This window comes from Helianthus annuus, chromosome 11 (genome assembly GCF_002127325.2).
Source record: "Helianthus annuus cultivar XRQ/B chromosome 11, HanXRQr2.0-SUNRISE, whole genome shotgun sequence".
Taxonomy (NCBI): Eukaryota; Viridiplantae; Streptophyta; class Magnoliopsida; order Asterales; family Asteraceae; genus Helianthus; species Helianthus annuus.
Window position 1 is genome coordinate 123,145,999 of NC_035443.2, and position 18,797 is coordinate 123,164,795.

Here is an 18,797-nt window from a genome sequence, read left to right on the forward strand (position 1 = left end):
CCTCCTCAGGATATTCAGCAATAGGATCCTGGATACTTATTACTTCTTTATCCTGAGGATTCGTTGCAGGATACAAGATATGTAGTATTGGTATTTGGGTTCCTTCCGGTATCCTGACCGATGATCCCAGGTTTGCTAAGGCGTCTGCTTCAGCATTATCTTCCCTTGGTACCTGTTCAAGTGTAAAAACATCGAAATATCCTGCTATTTTTTTGAGAATATCGAGGTATTCGATTAATTTCTCACCCTTAACTGCATAGGATCCATTAAAATGATTAGTAATTAACAAGGAGTCAACATATACTTGCAAATTCTTGATATTCATATTTTTAGCTAGTTCTAATCCTGCAATTAAAGCCTCATATTCTGCTTCGTTATTGGTAGCAGGAAATTCACACCTAATAGCCTGGGGTAATATGTCCCCTTGTGGCGATTTTAGTAGTATTCCCAGTCCTACTCCTCTAACATTAGATGCTCCATCAGTGTACAATGTCCAGGATCCTGAGGATTCTCCTAATTGTTGGACTTCTAGGTCTACCTCATCCTGAATGTCACTACTGAAATCAACCACAAAGTCGGCTAGAGCCTGCGATTTTATGGCATTCCTAGGTTCATATACTAAGTCATAAGCACTCAACTTTACTGACCACTTAGCCATCCTACCGGACATCTCTGGTTTCCTAAGCACATTTTTAACAGGATAATTAGTTTTAACATGAATCCTATGTGTCTCAAAGTAATGTCTAAGCTTTGTTGATGCCATAACTAGAGCTAATATTAACTTTGGGTAAATTACTTTTTGAGTCCCTGTGTTTTGAGGGTTTTAACCACTTGAGTCCAAAAGCAAAAAGTTTAACGATCTGAGTCCCTATAAGCATTTTCTTTAACCATTTGAGTCCAAATTTCTAACACTGTTAGAATTTTTTGGTTAAGTATTGTTAAATGACTAAAATACCCTTATAATTAAAAAATAAAAATAAAAATTTCTCTGTATCTTATATGAATATCACTTATCTCTTTTCTCTCTCTAAAAATCCTAATCTTCATCTCTCCCTCTCTCTCATCTTTCTTTCTAGACCATTAACACCACCACTTTCACCACCATAGCCACAACCACCTCCGTCTCCAACCACCACCTAAACCACAAACCTCCATCACACTCACACATACACCTCCTATTCATCTCCGCCAGATGCCACCACAGGAATACGCAAAGAAACAAGAATCGATTTGAAGAACTGAATTGAATCGAAGAACACTCTGGATCTAAACAATCGATTTTGTCAGATCTAAACATCCGCCAGAGGAAATCGCACCGGTGTAGACGACGAACTCAATTCTACAAAATTCGAGCCCTAATAACTTCAATATGGTGAAACAGGAACCAATTGATTCAGATTCGTTTTTTTTCGTGATCTGTTGATGAAGAACCAAAGGTGTGTGTCTCTCTATCAATCTTTATGATGATTTTGTTTGATTGAGTTCGGAGAGTTGATGCCGTCGGTGGAGTTGAGGAATGCGCTGGTGGCGAAACGGTGGTCCACGGATTATTTGCTGAAGACAGTGGCGCAACTGGGTCGGATTATTGTACAGGTAAGGTTAATTGGTAATTAATTTATGATGCCTATAGTTGTAGTTGAATCTTTTTTGGTTTCAGAGAACAAGTAATGTCTTGGTGTTGGCTCAACAACATTTTATTCATAGAAATTAATAATCATTTGTTGATAGTAAAGTTTTGTGACATTTGGTTCTCATATGCTAGGTTGAAACGCAAACAGAAGGTTTCAGAATGAGTTTTGAGGTGAAATCTGACCAGAGGGTGGGTTGTGGTGTTTGAGCGAACAGTGCCGAGGGTGATTGTGGCACATGAAAAGAGGGTGGGTTGTGGTGTTTGAGCGATAGGGGCCGAGGGTGAGATCACGGTGTTGGTGGCGGAGGTGGTTGTGAGAGATAAGGAAGACATACATTGTTCTGTGTTTGTAATATGTATATTATAATGTAATTATAATAATAAGAGTAAATAAGTTTTTTTAATATAAAAGGGTGTTTTGGTAATTTTAGAAAAGTTAACTGAGAAAATCTAACTGAGTTAGAAATTTGGACTCAAATGGTTAAAGAAAATGCTTATAGGGACTCAGGTCGTTAAACTTTTTGCTTTTGGACTCAAGTGGTTAAAACCCTCAAAACACAGGGACTCAAAATGTAATTTACCCATTAACTTTTCTAGGTGAGAATACCTAGTTTCAGCATCTATTAAACTTTTGCTAACATAATAAACAGGATACTGCTGACCTTCGTGATCCTTTACAAGGACAACACTTACTGCATTCCCTGATACCGCGAGGTATAGGGACAGTGGTTCACCATTCTCAGGCTTCATCAACAGAGGTGCAGTTGAAAGATACTGCTTCAAATCCTGCAGGGCTGCTTCATGCTTCTCTCCCCATTCGAATTTCTTGTTTTTCTTCAGGATATCATAAAATTCTTTGCATTTCTCTGAGGATCTTGAGATAAATCTGTTCAATGCTGCAACTCGCCCTGTTAACCGTTGAACATCCTTCATATTTGAAGGTGATTTGATATCCAAGATGGCTTTAATCTGCTCCGGGCTTGCTTCTATCCCTCTTTTAGTTACCATATATCCTAGAAACTTTCCTGCCCCCACTCCAAAATGGCACTTGGCAGGATTTAGCTTCATGTTATATTGATCCAGGATATCAAATGCTCCCTTAATATCCTGGAGGTGATCCTCAGCCTTTTTAGATTTTACCACCATATCGTTGATGTATACCTCCATTGTGTCCCCCAGCTTATCTTTGAATATCATGTTCACCAATCTCTGGTATGTTGCACCTGCATTTTTCAAACCGAAAGGCATAGCAGTATAACAATAATTACCTGTTGGTGTCATGAAGGCAGTATCCTCTTGGTTCGAAGGCTCCATTTGAATCTGCTGAAATCCTGAGGATGCATCCATGAAGGTTAACATCTTGTGCCCAGCGGTAGCATCCACCATTGCATCAATATGAGGAAGAGGAAATGGGTCTTTGGGACAAGCCTTATTCAAGTCTGTGTAATCTACACAAACTCTCCATTTCCCATTCTTCTTTTGAACCACTACCACATTTGCTAGCCATTTGGAAAATTTGACTTCTATGATCATCTTGGACTTCAATAGCCTTTCAACCTCTTCTTGAATAATTATGTTTCGTTCTGGAGCGAACTTCCTTCTCTTTTGCTGGACAGGCTTGAAAGGCCTGTCAATTCCAAGCTTGTGAGTAATAATATCTTTGGATATACCTGTCATATCCTCATGCTTCCATGCAAATGTTGACATCCTGCATTTCAAAAAGTTAGTAAGCTGATTGTAACACCCCAGTTTTCGTATGTCTTAATATAATAAACTAATAGTGAGGATTTAATGACAAAGAATGGTAAATATAAATTTTTACCATTATGAAAGTCTTATAAATAATGGTAAGTTAAAAACCCTTTGTATGGGAATAAAGTTAACTAAAGAAAAGTAACAAAGTTAGTGTGAAAAATCACTAATGTGAACATACCACAAAAGTTAGGGGCTAAATGTGTAATATAGAATAAAATTAGATAAAAAAAAAAGAAAGCCAGTTTGGTCTGGCAGTGTGTGCGATCGAGAGAGAGGAGGGAGCCAAGGGAGTCAAAACCCTAACATCACAAATCTCTCAAATTGAAAGGGGAAAATTGAAAGTTTATCAATGCATGAGTTAGAAATGTTCATCCCTAAGTGAAATTAACATCAAGTAAGTCGAATTTCATGATTTGGTGATGTTTGATTAATTTGATATGTGAAATTTGTGATGCTTTATGAGATCAAACATGAATGCAAGGTGATATGAACTTGTAAGAGTTGAAATCATGCTTTAATTTCTCTATGATGATAGATTAGGGTAAAACCCATTCATGTGATAAAAGATGATCAAGAAATTGTGAAGCTCTATATGTTAATTTGATGAATGTTAGTGAAAAGGTTAGATGTAATTGATTTAGAATTATGTGATCGTAATTAGAATGATAATTTCTAAGTTAGGGATGTTTTTTTTTATTACTCAAAGAGTGAACTATGGAAGTTATGCTTAAAATGCTTGTACATTATGCTAAACTAGTGATACGCACACAAGGTGTTTGACAAAATGCCCAAGTGAGTCTAGTTATGGCTTTTGCATGTATACTTGTTAAAATGATGCAATTTTCTTATGATAATGATGTATGTGATTAGTAAACGCCATAACGTACAATAAGGATTGTGAAAGTAATGTTTAAGAATGCTAAAGTATGAGATTATGATATATAGGCACAAAGAAGGAAGAAGGCGCAAGTCACTCGAAAGCACAAGCATCTCAAGATCGCGGTAAGTTCATGTAAACTTTATGTACTCTATTTGTAGAATTATGTATGAAATTGGTTAGTGCTATGAAATAGGTGTAAGTTTTCATTATGATTCATGATTGACTAAAAGTAATGAACTTTATATTGGGGAATTTTTTTAAGGATACTATGATGTGATAGTGAATATGGAGTGACCCGTCCAAATGGGTTAAAAAGGGACAAGTAGAATGGTTGATTGGAATGTGTATAATTGACTTGTTTATATGGGTCAATTGATGCAAGTATATCGAGAGATATGGAATGTAGCGGTTCATTACAAATGAATCGGGAAGTGGTATGATGAATGTTTCCGAATGGAAGTGATAATGTTATTAAAGTAAAATGTTATGTATTATGAACTAACATGTGTTGTTGTTATGAATGATAGGTAAATCACATGATTAATTGCGGCGCGCTCGGACCGAACATACACACACAACGTTGACCTTTATACGCTTCCGGTTCAAGTTGTTTCTTTTGAATGGGTCGAAACATCCTTTTGTGTAGTAAATGTTAAACTAATTATTAGGATGATGGTAGTAGTTTGAAGTTAAACTTTATTTTGAATAGTTTGGATTTAATATTCTAGGTAAATTGTGTTTGGTTTTTAATTTAGCATCTTTGGGATAGTGTCATAGAATGTATCTTGAATGGTTTCGTTAAAAAGCAGGAAAAATGTTCACTTTCCGAATGGGTCATGTCAAAATTTTTCCAAACCTTTGTATGAGCTTTACGTTATTGTCAAAAGTAAAAAGTGGGCGTTTCAAGTTGGTATCAGAGCCTAGGTTTGAGGGATTTAAGCATCAAGTGCTTGAACTCAAACTGAAAGCTCGTGAGGAAGTGTGTGTTCGTTTCGCGGCGCAAAGCAAGTAAGTATTTTAAAAAGTTGAAAATTTTCTTTTTGTAGTATGAATAATTAGTTACGGAATGTTATAGAATGTTATGGAATGTTGTGGAAAAAAAATGTGGAATGAATCGTTTCAGTTGGGGTTAGAACGGATCAAAGAGGGAATAATTCAGCCAACAACACTGGGCACGGTGCACGGTCGTGCACTGGTCGCACGGACGTGCGCTTCCGAGTAAGACAGTGCGCTGGCTTGTGCACTGCCAGAGCTCCCAACGTTTTAGGTTATGAACGGTCGTGCAACTGGACGCACGACCGTGCGACTGCAAATTTCTGCCGTAAATCAGCAGGTTACCACCGTAACCTTTTTTCTTCCACCGTAAGCTACGGTGGCCACCGTAGCTTACGGTGGCGCCCAGATATAAATTTTTCTTTTCTTTGTACCGTAAGCTACGGAAGGGTAACCAAAGCTTACGGTGACCTCAGGTAGTAACGAAAACTTTAATTTAAGCCCTCAAACCCTAGTAATCCTTATCAAGTCACAAGGATAGCTTGATATGCAATAAGAATGCATGAAATTAAATGTGTTAGGTGATTTAGACTCGAGGGAAAGTACATGTGAATGTTGAGAAGAAAAAAATTTGTTATGATTAAAGATATTGGTCGATATGATATGAGACGGTCGTCATTGACGATAAGATATAAAATATGAACGATGAATGAAATGTGTCATGATACAATGATGTTAAATCATGATAATGGGAATTATGAAATAAAATCTAATGAATGTAATGCACGTTTTATGTAGATGGCTGATATGGTGAATGTGAATGATGACGATGAAGCACGCCGAAATGAAATAAGAACTATGATTGTGGAAGAAGTAAAGAAAGCGATAGAGGCTAGTGTACCCCGACTAGCTCAAGAAGTCGAAGGACAAGTATTGGAGATAGTTAATACCTCGGTAACATCTAAGGTGGAAGAATTAAAAGAAATGATTAGTGAATTGCAAGTGAAGAAAAGCAATCGGAGATGCACGTACAAAGAGTTCATGGCATGTAATCCCTTACCATACAAAGGGGAAGTTGATCCGATAGCTTGCCAAAGGTGGATTTCAAGTACCGAAGCCGTGTTTACACGAAGTAGATGTGAAGTGGAGGATCAAGTAATGTTTGCCACAGGCCTTCTACAACTTCAAGCAAAAGATTGGTGGGACGCATACTCGAAGGAGTTGGGGGATGATAAAGTACAGTCGTTAACATGGCAAGAATTCAAGGAGTCATTTCTGAAATATTACAGTCTACAATCCGCAATTGATAAGATTCAGGAAGACTTCTTACGTCTCAGACAAAAGAATGAAACAATTGACGAGATAACGAACAAGTTCCTTGAGAGGGTGAAGTTCTGTGAGGAGATAGCGGGGACTGAGAGGCAAAGGATTATACGTTACCATGCTATGTTAAAGGATGAATATCGGGAATTTGTAAATCCCTCCAAGTGTGCGACGTTAAATGAATTAATTGAATGGGCAAGAGATAGAGAAATTGAGATAAAAAGACAGGTTGAACGAGGAGAGAAAAGGGTAGCGGAGAAGCCTACCAACGCTAGTCCATCGAAAAAGGCAAGATATCAAGACCAAAGCAAAAAGGGGAAAACAAGTAGTGAAATTCCGACCTGCAAGATGTGTGGGAAGCATCATTCGGGTGAATGTTTGTCGGGAAAGAAGGGATGCTACAAATGTGGGCGAGAGGGACATCCGTTTTATAGGTGCCCCGAAAACCCAAAGGCGTGTTATAATTGCAATGAAACGGGCACGTTAAAGCGGAATGTCCGAAACTCCAACAAGGGGCAAAGAGAGATGGAAAGAAGGATGAGCCCCCCAAGGCTCGCGGGAGGATGTTTCAGTTAACCTCGGATGAAGCCAAAGCTAGCCCGGACGTGGTTTTAGGTATATTCTTGGTTAATTCTATGCCTATGAATGTTTTATTTGATTCCGGGGCTAGTAGGTCGTTCATTTCTAATGAATTGTTAGCTCACCCATCGTTTAAGCTTGAAAAGATGCCAATACCCTTAGAGGTTGAAGTTGCTGATAGTAAAAGCTATTTGTTGCATGATATTTGCAAAAACTGTAAGATAATAATCGAAGATGAGGAATTTAGTATAGACCTTGTTCCAATGTACATGGGGGAATTTAAAGTAGTTGTAGGAATGGATTGGCTAGCCCAAAACCACGCTGAAATTCAATGTGAAAAGAAAGTCATTCATGTAGTAACCTCGGGGGGGAAACGGATAAGTGTTCAAGGGGAAAGGGTCATCAAGCCGAAATTGTGCTCCATAATCAAAGTTGTCAAACATGTGAGGAACGGGGGTAGAGCTTATCTATCTTATGTGATTGACACTAATCGAGGTGTCCCAAAGCTTGAAGATGTGAATGTGGTAAATGAATATCCGGATGTGTTTCCGGAAGACCTACCAGGGCTCCCACCTGAACGAGAAGTAGAATTCAAAATAGAGCTTAATCCGGGTGCAAAACCGGTAGCTAAAGCTCCTTATCGGTTGGCCCCAACCGAAATGAAAGAATTGATGACGCAGCTTCAGGAATTGCTCGATAAGGGTTTTATTAAACCAAGTGTTTCACCATGGGGAGCACCCGTATTATTTGTGAAGAAGAAAGATGGTTCGATGCGAATGTGCATCGACTATCGAGAGTTGAACAAGTTAACGGTGAAGAATCGATACCCATTGCCCAGAATTGATGACCTATTTGACCAGCTACAAGGGGCAAGTTGGTTTTCGAAAATCGATTTGCGGTCGGGTTATCATCAATTGCGTGTGCGGGAAGAAGATGTGCCGAAGACTGCGTTTCGAACACGATACGGACATTACGAGTTCTTAGTAATGTCTTTTGGGTTAACGAACGCGCCAGCTGCGTTTATGGATTTGATGAATCGGGTGTGCCGACCTATGCTTGATAAGTATGTAATCGTTTTCATTGACGATATACTAATATACTCCCGAAGTGAAGCAGAACATGCTTCCCACCTACGTAATGTATTGGAAACACTTCGCAAGGAAAAGCTATATGCAAAGTTCTCAAAGTGTGCCTTTTGGCTTAGAGAGGTACAGTTTTTGGGTCATATAATTGATGCGGAGGGTGTCCATGTGGACCCGTCCAAAGTGGAAGCGGTAATGAACTGGGTACCCCCGAAGAATCCAAGTGAAATAAAAAGTTTTCTGGGCCTGGCTGGGTACTACAGGAGGTTCATCGAAGATTTCTCCAAGATAGCCTCGCCCATGACGAAGTTAACAAAGAAGAGCGAAAAGTTTATATGGGGCGAAGAACAAGAAAGAGTGTTTCAGACCTTGAAGGAGAAGCTCTCAAAGTCCCTAGTATTGGCATTACCGGATGGAACAGATGATTTGGTGGTGTATACTGACGCCTCTCGCCAAGGTTTAGGATGTGTGTTAATGCAAAGGGGTAAAGTCGTTGCTTATGCTTCGAGACAACTCAAGCAACATGAAGGCAATTATCCGACTCATGATCTTGAACTGGCGGCGGTCGTATTCGCCTTGAAAATATGGAGGCACTACCTTTATGGGGTGAAATGTACAATCTTCTCGGATCATAAAAGCCTCAAATATTTTTTCGAGCAGAAAGATCTCAATATGAGGCAACGAAGATGGTTGGAACTCACTAAGGATTACGATTGTGACATTCATTACCATCCCGGGAGGGCTAATGTAGTGGCGGACGCACTTAGTCGAAAGGAGTACCCACCCCCGATTCGGGTAAAATCCATGAAGATGGTAGTCACTCCTAAACTCCTTGATGAAATTCGAGAAGCTCAAACGAAATCTTTAAATGCTGTTGACCCAAAGAAAGAAAGAACGAAAGGGTTTATTCATGAATTGGGAGAGAATGCAAATGGAATGAAAACGAGGTATAACCGAATCTGGATACCTCGGCATTGAGGTGTGAAGGAATTGCTGTTGAATGAGGCTCACAAGTCTCGATACTCTGTTCATCCGGGGGCTACAAAGATGTATCGAGACTTGAGGATGAATTATTGGTGGCCGGGGATGAAAAGGGACATTGTCAAGTATGTTGCTAAGTGTTTGACGTGTTCCCAAGTAAAGGCCGAACACCAAAAGCCGTATGGAAAGTTACAACCCTTAGAGATCCCGGTGTGGAAATGGGAACATGTAACGATGGACTTGGTGACTAAGCTTCCAAAGACAAGAAAAGGGCACGATGCAATATGGGTGGTCGTTGACCGACTGACCAAAAGTGCACATTTCTTACCTATTCGGGAAAATTATAATTCAGAAAAGATGGCGGAAGTCTACATGAACGAGATCATATCAAGACATGGGGTTCCGGTGTCTATAGTATCCGATCGGGACACCCGGTTCACATCTCGTTATTGGAGGAAGTTTCATGATGAATTGGGGACCCAATTACACATCAGCACCGCCTACCATCCACAAACCGATGGTCAGTCAGAACGAACTATTCAAACATTAGTTGATATGTTAAGGGCGTATGTTATGGATTTCGGAGGAAGCTGGGATGATCATCTACCTTTGGTAGAATTCTCATATAATAATAGCTATCATAACAGCATAAAAATGGCCCCCTACGAAATGCTTTATGGAAGGAAATGTAGGACCCTGGGTCAACGAGAAATCGCGTCAAAAGAAGTAGTGGCCAAGACGAACGAAAAGATAGATATGGTTAGATCAAGAATAAAAGCAGCGCAAGATAGACAAAAGTCTTATGCGGATCAACTGTCACACCCTGGCTTTGCGGAAGCGTGGTTAATTTGGTGTGACTTCTTAATACCATAGCTTAATCATAACAAGCTATATGAATTTAAAATCATGCAAAGTCATCCATTGAAAATAAAATTGTCAAACATTGTCTAAATGGGTAAACACCCAACAACCATTACTTGTCTTAAACAGTACAACCACTACCATAATGCAACATAAATAAACATGGTTCAGGGGCTATGGCTTGTCCAGGAAAGAGCCATAAGCCTTGAACCCGGATGACTCTGAGTCTAAATGCAGCGGGAAATCCTGCTAAACCGTGCCAGATCCTTAATTCCCTGAAATACATGTAAGTTGAAAAATCAACAATAATGTTGAGCGAGTTCATGCGAAAATGAGTAAATAAACCTTTATCTTTATCAAAAACCCTGGTATGTAGCAAATAAGGAAATAAAAGAGATCACCAATGGGTTGCAAGTCCACTGATATGTGTGAAGTGCAAGTAGGGATGACTCAAACCTAGCGGATTTATGCGTCGGGCACTAAGTCACCCCGAGGTCCGTTCAGCTGGACCTGGGGCTGGGCTCGCTACACCCAGATAGATCTACCGCTCCTGTCCCTCGGTCCTCAACGAGGATTAATGGCCTCAAGTTTCTGCCTACCCACTCACATGATCTAAGTAATAACCCTCCTTATGCTAACCATACCATGTATAACATATCCATAATCATTGTAACATGTATTTCACCCCCGCAGTTTATAAAACTGAAAACAGTTAAGAGAAAAAGGGGGACATGAACTCACAGTGAATGCGTCACAGTATCAAATAGTCCAAATATCCAGGTGCTGCGCAACGACCTACATGTGCTAATTTTATTAGACGGATGGCCGTGCTTTAGCTTCATAGATTATATTTTTGGGAAACAGTTAGACAACCGTTCCGTATATATGTTTGATACGCATTCTCCTTCCCAAGGATGGGGGATTTAAATACATGTGTATTTATATCATTTTATTAAGTCCCACTTAATATATTTTATTTCTTATTTCAAAATATATTTATTTTTCTCAAAAATAATATATTTCCTTTTTCTCATAATATTTTCCCAAAATAATATATTGACATCACACGCGCTTATGAATACTTCTGAATAATGCGTAAGTTACGTTTTAACGATTAAGTGGTAATGATAATCACCGTTGTAACTTATATTCTTGACGTACAAGCGTTTGTATTATTTCGGGCTTGCCAAAGTTAGTAAATATTATTTTTACTCAAAAAAATAATATTTATACATTTTCACAAAATAATCATAAACAGTGAGGAGGCAAAATATATTTACCGAATATATACTTATCTCGTTTATTTTTGTGAAAATCCCACCTCCGATTATTTATAAATAAAGTTGTGGCGAAATATATTTGAAAACATGTCAAAGTAGTCTAACACTTGTAAATAATTCTAAGTGTTAGATTTTTAGAAAATTTCGCCAGAGTTTCCCCTGTAACTGGAGGTGGCCACGCTTTCAAGCGTATCATTTTCTTTTACAAAATCAACTCAACAATTTATCAAACCAACCGAATCAATTTTCAACACTTCAAAAAGAAGACTAGTATGTAAAACCGCGTCGTTTCATGAACTTGTAGTTTTTACAAAAACTACGGTGTAGATCTCGTTATTTTTAGTGGATCTATTCATAACATAGCTTAGTCTTGCAAAAACCTCGTTTTTGGAACAAATCACTTCTTACAACTTCCCGACAATTTTTGTAAACATTGTTATTTTGTCGGATCTTTTATTCTACAAGTGTTTCTATACTTGTAGTTTATAAAAATCATATTTGTTAACACTTTATCCACTTTTATAAAAACATGATTTTCTCGACACCCGGTCCTACGAACATACCACTTGTACATACGTAGATCGGCTTGTTTTAAATACTATTTTTCATGTTAAAACACTTTTATACAAGTTCATGTTTCTCGTATGGTGGAGTTTCACCTTTTAACCCTTGAACCGCTGGCATCTAGTGTATGCCAAAATTCGAGATCTTAACAAAGTCGGGTTAAACGATGATAAGAGCCACCATATCATAGATCGGGTCATTTTAACCAACATATTCAAATACTACGACATTTACACGCGTTTTGAGCTTTTATCCAACGATATTCACGTTTTAGTAAACTTTAAAGTTTCATTAAGCGGGTTACCGTCATTCAACCGACAAATATCCTTTTAACCACTTTAGACATGACCAAAAATGAGTTTTAAACGTTATACCTCTAGCTCGGGGCTAGGGAAGAAACTAGTCGAAAACTGCGTGGATAATAGCAAACGGTAGAGGTCCTTCGCGTTCCGTTTGTTCCGAGCTCCGTTGTACGTAACCACCGACACTTGTATGGACTTGGAATTGCAAGACTTGAACTCGAAAGCGGGTGGGTGGTGGTGATAGTGTTCGGCCGAGAGGGAGAGGGGAGAGGGAGAGAGAGAGTGAGTGAAGTGTGTGTGTGTTTGTGTGTGTAAGATGAGGATATTTATAGAAAAAGTCGTCTCGATCTTCGCGTAATCTAATATAAAATAATAAAGGACGTACTCTCCCGGTCCCACTAGTTGGCCGATCCCATTGGGATGTAATGGTGCTCGGTTCGTTTCCAAATGTTCAGTTACGGTTCAGTTTGGTTAAGTGCGTTAAGTGCGAGGTCTAACCCCGTTAGTTGCTTTAGTGCATTAAAAGCGGGTGTTAGGGTAATCAGGGACCCTAACTGGCTCAGAAAAGTACCAATATTAATTTTGGCAATATTTTTATGTTCCGGGTATTGTCCGGTTGTTCGGTTGGATAGTAATCCGTTAAAGTGCTTAAGATATCCGTTAAGCGTCATAAATAATATTTTTAGCGACACAATTTATTCTGCAAAGTGTCGGGAATAATTCCTCATATTTTGGCACTTTATTAGTTAGCTAGAAGCTAGTGTGTTGATAAAAGTGCTGTGTTCCGTGCTTAAAGTATGTTTTAGGCACATCCAAATCTCTATATCTTATTCCTAGAGACGTAATCATACAACCCTTGTATCCCTACACACACTATGGGTGTAGTAAAATAATTCTGGCTCATTCAGGCCTTTAGAGGCAGTGTTTGCCTGATGCTGGCTATACCAGCATGTTCACTGTGTATCCGTTTAGTGCTACTGTGCTTTTTGTGCATCAAGTTTGTCACTAGAGTTCAGTAAATAAATAATGTAGTGACAGGAGAAATCAAAGTATGATGCAGATATGTACAAGTACCAACAATAAAGTAGCAGTTTATCAGCAAACTCAGTAAAGCACAGTAATTAGGCAATAATTAATAATTAATTAAGTCGTACGGATACCTGGTTTTGAGAGGGTTGTCACATCAACGAATGCGGCCAATTGAATTTCAAGTGGGAGATCATGTATTACTAAAGGTCTCCCCATGGAAAGGAATAATCCGTTTTCGTAAACGCGGGAAGTTAGGCCCTCGATACATCGGGCCATTCAAAATACTCGCCCGGGTCGGGGCGGTGGCATATCAGATTGAATTACCACCCGCGCTGGATGGGATTCATAACACCTTTCATGTGTCTCAGTTGCGAAAGTGCCTTGCGGATGAGACGGCATACCTATGGATGACATTGAAGTGGATAAGAAGTTAAATTATGTTGAAAGGCCCGTCGCAATCAAGGATTTTAAAGTGAAGCACCTCCGAAGCAAATCTGTTCGACAAGTGTTGGTTCAATGGCAACATCGGAAGGGATCGGATCTCACATGGGAAGCGGAGGATGACATCCAAAAGCACTACCCGGAATTATTTGGTACGTAGTCAGGTTTCGGGGACGAAACCTTTTATAAGGGGGGTGGACTTGTAACACCCCAGTTTTCGTATGTCTTAATATAATAAACTAATAGTGAGGATTTAATGACAAAGAATGGTAAATATAAATTTTTACCATTTTGAAAGTCTTATAAATAATGGTAAGTTAAAAACCCTTTGTATGGGAATAAAGTTAACTAAAGAAAAGTAACAAAGTTAGTGTGAAAAATCACTAATTTGAACATACCATAAAAGTTAGGGGCTAAATGTGTAATATAGAATAAAATTAGATAAAAAAAAAGAAAGCCAGTTTGGTCTGGCAGTGTGTGCGATCGAGAGAGAGGAGGGAGCCAAGGGAGTCAAAACCCTAACATCACAAATCTCTCAAATTGAAAGGGGAAAATTGAAAGTTTATCAATGCATGAGTTAGAAATGTTCATCCCTAAGTGAAATTGACATCAAGTAAGTCGAATTTCATGATTTGGTGATGTTTGATTAATTTGATATGTGAAATTTGTGATGCTTTATGAGATCAAACATGAATGCAAGGTGATATGAACTTGTAAGAGTTGAAATCATGCTTTAATTTCTCTATGATGATAGATTAGGGTAAAACCCATTCATGTGATAAAAGATGATCAAGAAATTGTGAAGCTCTATATGTTAATTTGATGAATGTTAGTGAAAAGGTTAGATGTAATTGATTTAGAATTATGTGATCGTAATTAGAATGATAATTTCTAAGTTAGGGATGTTTTTTTTTATTACTCAAAGAGTGAACTATGGAAGTTATGCTTAAAATGCTTGTACATTATGCTAAACTAGTGATACGCACACAAGGTGTTTGACAAAATGCCCAAGTGAGTCTAGTTATGGCTTTTGCATGTATACTTGTTAAAATGATGCAATTTTCTTATGATAATGATGTATGTGATTAGTAAACGCCATAACGTACAATAAGGATTGTGAAGTAATGTTTAAGAATGCTAAAGTATGAGATTATGATATATAGGCACAAAGAAGGAAGAAGGCGCAAGTCACTCGAAGGCACAAGCATCTCAAGATCGCGGTAAGTTCATGTAAACTTTATGTACTCTATTTGTAGAATTATGTATGAAATTGGTTAGTGCTATGAAATAGGTGTAAGTTTTCATTATGATTCATGATTGACTAAAAGTAATGAACTTTATATTGGGGAATTTTTTTAAGGATACTATGATGTGATAGTGAATATGGAGTGACCCGTCCAAATGGGTTAAAAAGGGACAAGTAGAATGGTTGATTGGAATGTGTATAATTGACTTGTTTATATGGGTCAATTGATGCAAGTATATCGAGAGATATGGAATGTAGCGGTTCATTACAAATGAATCGGGAAGTGGTATGATGAATGTTTCCGAATGGAAGTGATAATGTTATTAAAGTAAAATGTTATGTATTATGAACTAACATGTGTTGTTGTTATGAATGATAGGTAAATCACATGATTAATTGCGGCGCGCTCGGACCGAACATACACACACAACGTTGACCTTTATACGCTTCCGGTTCAAGTTGTTTCTTTTGAATGGGTCGAAACATCCTTTTGTGTAGTAAATGTTAAACTAATTATTAGGATGATGGTAGTAGTTTGAAGTTAAACTTTATTTTGAATAGTTTGGATTTAATATTCTAGGTAAATTGTGTTTGGTTTTTAATTTAGCATCTTTGGGATAGTGTCATAGAATGTATCTTGAATGGTTTCGTTAAAAAGCAGGAAAAATGTTCACTTTCCGAATGGGTCATGTCAAAATTTTTCCAAACCTTTGTATGAGCTTTACGTTATTGTCAAAAGTAAAAAGTGGGCGTTTCACTGATCCTCAATATCTTGAGGGATATTGGTCCCTACGAGCACCGCGATATCCGGATTATCCTGGTCCAGGATAATTTTCTTAACATCCTATTCTGAAGCCTCCGCGATATCCTGGGCTCGTATCTTTAATTGCTATGCTGCATTGGGCTTGGTTGAGGGTTTCATCGAGGATGAGTAACATTCCTTTGTCTCCTGTTGATCACTTTCCACCTTGACAACCCCCCAAGGAGTAGGGATCTTGATACACTGATGATAGGTTGATGGAACGGCCTTCATGTCATGGATCCATGGCCTGCCAAGTATGATATTATAGCAGGATAGGGAGTCCATCACACAGAAACGTTGTATCGAGTTGACCCCTTCAACATACACTGGTAACTTTATCTCTCACACGGTATTCCTAGCTTCTCCACTGAAACCAACGAGCACAGTGGACTTCGAAGTAATGTCCATTGGAGATACATTCATCCTCTTCAATGTTTCCAGCTGAATTATATTAACAGAGCTACCGTTGTCCACCAATATCCTGCGTACAAAATGGTTAGCAACATACAATGTTATTACGAGAGCATCATGGTGTGGACCCTGCACAGTATCCCGGTCATCACTGTCGAAAGTGATCACTTTGTCAGTTGTAAGGGTTGTCATCCTGGCTGGTTTATCTCCCCTTTCAGTCTTAGCCTCCTTTGCATGTCTCTTAGCCGCAGAATACGAAGTCCCACAAATGTCGGATCCTCCCGAAATAAAGTTGATTATCTTGGCATCCACAGGAGGTAATGCCGCTCGTTCAGGATCCTTCTCCGTATCCTGACCCTTATTCTTCTTCCTTCCTAGGAGATCCTTCAGATATCCCTTGCTCAGAAGATAACTTATTTCTTTTCTTAGAGCAATGCAATCCTCAGTCACATGACCAAAATCTTCGTGGAAGGCACACCATTTGGATTTATCCTTCCAATCAGCTTTTTGTTGGTTCTTTCGAGGCCACCTAGCTTTGTCTCCTAAACCCTGCATAGCATACATTAATTCAGGAATGTTAACATAAAAACAATATTCAGATAATTCAGGATATTCTTCAGGATCCTCATCTTCAACAGCATTCACTTTCTTGTTGTCATTTCTACCATATGGCTTAGAGCGATATGGTTTAAATGAGGATTCTGACTTCCTATTGGTTGACTCGTAGGTAGTGGATGAGTTCATCCTTTCTTGCATTTTCTTATCATCCTCTTGCCTGATATATCTCAAGGCCCTGTTTCGAGCCTCGTCCAAATTCTTGCAAGGATTCATCACAAGATCCTGATAAAATTGAGAATCCTTTTGTAGTCCCATTTTGAATGCTTGGACCACTGTGGCAACATCAAGGTGCGGGATATCCAAGGATTCCCTGCTGAATTTGTTCACATAATCCCTTAGGGATTCCTGAAGTCCTTGAGTTATCCTGTAGAGATCACTTGTTAGTTTTTCAAAACTCCGAATACAAGAAAATTGACTATTAAATAAATTCACTAGGTGAGCAAAAGATGTAATCGAATGTGGAGGAACATTTAAGAGTCATGTCAAGGCTGATCCTGTTAAAGTAGAACCAAAGCCTTTGCATAGGCATGCTTCCTTAAGCTCCGGAGGAATAGGATTAATCTCCATTCTTTCCCTATACTGGGCAACATGCTCTTCAGGATCCGTAGTCCCATCATAGAGCTTCATGTTGGGGGTTTGAAATCTCTTCGGGATCTCAGCATCATAGACAGGATGTGCGAAACGAGATATCATGTGGCTATCCTGGGATACTTCAGGAATTGGCTGAACCACCCCAGGTACACTGGATATCATATACTTTAGCTTCTGAAGCTCCCTAGATAATGCTGATGCCACACCTGTATCCTGCAAAGATCCAACACTGTTAGTGGCAAGAGTATTATTATTATTAGACACATTACCAATCTGAGGATTTTGGCCATATCCTGAAGCATATCCTGAGCTCCTCACATTTGACACTCTAACCAAAGAGGGCATCTCAGGGGTAGGATTCTGGGGATGGCTAGGCACAATATTTCCCCTATTATCCTCAGTATACACAGCCGAACTGAAGTTCAAAGTTCTGGGTTGTAGAGGAGTGACGATATCTTCAGTGGATCTGCTTGAGCCAGCTTTTAAGAGTTGTATTTCTCTTAACAGCATTTGGTTAGTTTCCTGTTGCTGCCTCATTTGTTCCTGCACACTTCCAAATAAGGTTAGAATTTCATCATTAGAAGCTAAAACGGGAGCAGATCCCTGAACACTCCGGGTAGGGATAATATCCTGAGGTTGTGAAGAAGCTGGCATCCTTGGAGGAGGTGGTGGAAGCACCGAACCAGTAGTAGCAGAAGTTGTAGCAGGCGCAGAGGAAGAGCTCATGTTTGATCTTGAGGCCATTGTGGTCAATGTGACAAAAAGTTTTGAAAACAGAAAACCGATTAACGATTTTACAAAGATTTTTAGTAAAGGTAGCACCACTTGCCCCACGGTGGGCGCCAAATTGTTTTGGTCAAAAATTACCGAAGCAATTAATGATCAAATTAGTTAAGTGAGGTAGTGTGCTAAAAAGTGTATTGGAAATATGCTTGTTATGTTGTTTGTAAAAACAGTTTTCAGGATACGGCTCAGGATATTGAGCTGTATCTACGATCAAACTATGAGCAAAAAAGTAAAGGAAATGACACGAGATATACGAGGAAAGCCCTTGATCAATCTAGATCGCCGGCATAAAACCTCGGGAGCTGACAATCGCAGCTGCCTAGTTCTTCTTATTGCTTCAAACTTCAGGATACAGTGCAGGATATTGACCAGATCGCTAAGTGTTACAATGCTTTGTGTGAAAGTAAAAGTTGCGAGAGAACAAGTGTGAGAGTGTAGTGAGTGTAGCTGTGATGTCCTATTCGATCTGATATACCCACCTATTTATAGTAACGAAATACAAACTAAAATTCCTATAAATATGGGATGCTTCCGAATATTCCATTGTTAACGTTGTAGACCGAGTAATGCGGCTTCAACGTCTTCATTTGAACGACTTGGACCGAGTCTCCCGCAGAAAGGGTCTTTATGAACGTTGGGCACC

The 18,797-nt window shown here is 39.0% G+C and overlaps 1 long non-coding RNA gene across 1 annotated transcript; it reads left to right on the top strand.

Annotated features, from left to right (window-relative positions):
* Positions 1-3,726: 3,726 nt before the first annotated feature.
* Positions 3,727-15,472, top strand: LOC110892002. The gene is made up of 3 exons (XR_002565751.1): positions 3,727-3,779; positions 14,864-14,920; positions 15,326-15,472. It is a non-coding gene; the product is annotated as an uncharacterized LOC110892002 (long non-coding RNA).
* Positions 15,473-18,797: the final 3,325 nt, after the last annotated feature.